Source organism: Anopheles arabiensis (genome assembly GCF_016920715.1).
Source record: "Anopheles arabiensis isolate DONGOLA chromosome X unlocalized genomic scaffold, AaraD3 X_pericentromeric_contig0005, whole genome shotgun sequence".
NCBI classification, from domain to species: domain Eukaryota; kingdom Metazoa; phylum Arthropoda; class Insecta; order Diptera; family Culicidae; genus Anopheles; species Anopheles arabiensis.
In genome coordinates this window covers 217,501-220,000 of record NW_024412083.1, presented here as the reverse complement: position 1 = coordinate 220,000, position 2,500 = coordinate 217,501, and positions in this window count along the sequence as shown.

Sequence of the window (2,500 nt, the reverse complement as noted above, 5' to 3'; positions counted from 1 at the left end):
TGGACGTCGAACAGAGGCATGCAAAAGCACCTATCTAGGGAATTACTCTACGTTCTAGTAGCAAGTGCGATTTTCCGGTCCAGCACGGCAGTACGCCTGCACGCATACACTCCATGTACCAAAATGTACCAACCTAGGCGTTGCTCAGTAGCTTTTGGCGGCACATAGAAAAAGTATTCGAGTTCAGATTTTTGGGACTTAGCGTATTTTTAAAACTAATAACGAAAATTAAATTTTAAATCGGTTAACGGCTAGGAGTTGCTCAGTAGCTTTTGGCGCGAGTTCAGATTTTTGGGACTTAGCGTATTTTTAAAACTAATAACGAAAATTAAATTCGGTAAACGGCTAGGAGTTGCTCAGTAGCTTTTGCGCAACGTGGCAAAAGTATTCGAGTTCAGATTTCTTGGACGTAGCGTATTTTTCAATCATAATAAACCGAATCAAACATAACAATGATGAAACTTACACCATGTCCCAAGGTTGTGCACAAAACGTAACGATAAAGTGCTGGCGAAGTTAGAGGTGCACCAAAATTGTGTACCGATCAGGGAAAGTACTCTACGTTCCTATGATTTGGGTGAAAAGTGTTGATTAACTGCTGGTTAGAATAGACAGTTGCTTATCATACACATCGCAAACGAACACCCCTTAGTGAGCATTAGCAAAAGTCAATTGCACAAAGCAAATGCAATACAAACTGATCAAGTACATTAAAGAACGCTACGTAGCAGGACTTCTTTCCAAGAATGGTGTCCGCAACGGGAGGGCAAGCGTCCTTCCCAGGTTTTCCTAGTAAACCTTGTATGGTAAACATACCCAAGCGTGTCTGTAAGCACGCAACGAAAGTCACGAACGGGCACATACCTAGGGAATGTACTCTACGTACTTGGACTTTTGTCCAAGAATGGTGTCCGCGACGGTCGGGCACTGCGACGCAATAACCAAATCCTAGGATTGTAACTTTAGTGTGCACAAACATAAACATTAACGCGTTCGCTCGGGCTGCGCCGTCCGTGTTGAACACAAATGTGGGTGATTATATGCGTGGAGGGACAAAAACATACGAGGAGGAGACAGTTTTCTGCACGATGTGCACAGAGCTCATTTCGTCGTCCCGGGCGAATGGAAAAACACAAACATCGCGAGTATCGTTCTAGGTTTCTGTCTATAAAAGGGCAGGCCAAAAGGTGACCGGTTGAGATAAGCATTTTAAGCATACAAACACTTTATTGGAACTTTTGATACAAAAACAAGGTACGTACATGTAGGTTGTACCAACATGGACATCTATGAACGCGTACGCTCGGGCTGCGCCCTCCGTCTTGTACTTTCCCTGATCGGTACACAGTTTTGGTGCACTGCTATTCCGACCGGCAACTTGTACCAACATATACATCCATGAACGCGTACGTAGTGTACTTTCCCTGATCGGTACACACTGTTGGTGCACGGCATAAGAAAAGAGCTAAAATGGTCAAACTCAATCCATTTCAACAATAGATAGTCGATAGTAGCTGTGCCGATGAAGTAGGGCACGATGCAAGTTAATGTTGTTTAATGAATAACATGTCCGCCATACATTTCAGTACAAAATTGCTCGGTCAGACCTACAAAGTGCTATATCTCGAATACGAGGCGTCGGACTGGGGGTTGTAGAACAATTTTAAGTTCGTCTAATGATTCTACATCCGATTCTGGATAGCGGTTTTTGACCACTTTTCAATATTTTGTGACACCCCGAACCTAGGGGCAGCTCCTAGCTTTTTCAAAAATGTGCACCGATCGGGCCGGAGAGCTCGTGTGGCTCAAAACATGTTTTTCGCTAAAACACCTCAAAACGTGTCGAGAACGCACCCTAGCTCTTGTTTTTCAAAAGTTATGGCCATTTAAAGTGAGGTGGTTTTTTGCTTCAAAATAGCTATTTTACCCGTCCCTATGGCCATGCTTTAAATTTTCACGAAAATGCCAGGTCAGACCTAGGGCGGGCCATATCTTGAATACTAAACGTCGCAGACATTGGTCGTAGAACAATTTTAAGTTCGTCTAATGATTCTACATCCGATTCTGGATAGCGGTTTTTGACCACTTTTCAATATTTTGTGACACCCCGAACCTAGGGGCAGCTCCTAGCTTTTTCAAAATGTGCACCGAACGGGCCGGAGAGCTCGTGTGGCTCAAAACATGTTTTTCGCTAAAACACCTCAAAACGTGTCGAGAACGCACCCTAGCTCTTGTTTTTCAAAAGTTATGGCCATTTAAAGTGAGGTGGTTTTTGCTTCAAAATAGCTATTTTACCCGTCCCTATGGCCATGCTTTAAATTTTCACGAAAATGCCAGGTCAGACCTAGGGCGGGCCATATCTTGAATACTAAACGTCGCAGACATTGGTCGTAGAACAATTTTAAGTTCGTCTAATGATTCTACATCCGATTCTGGATAGCGGTTTTTGACCACTTTTCAATATTTTGTGACACCCCGAACCTAGGGGCAGCTCCTAGCT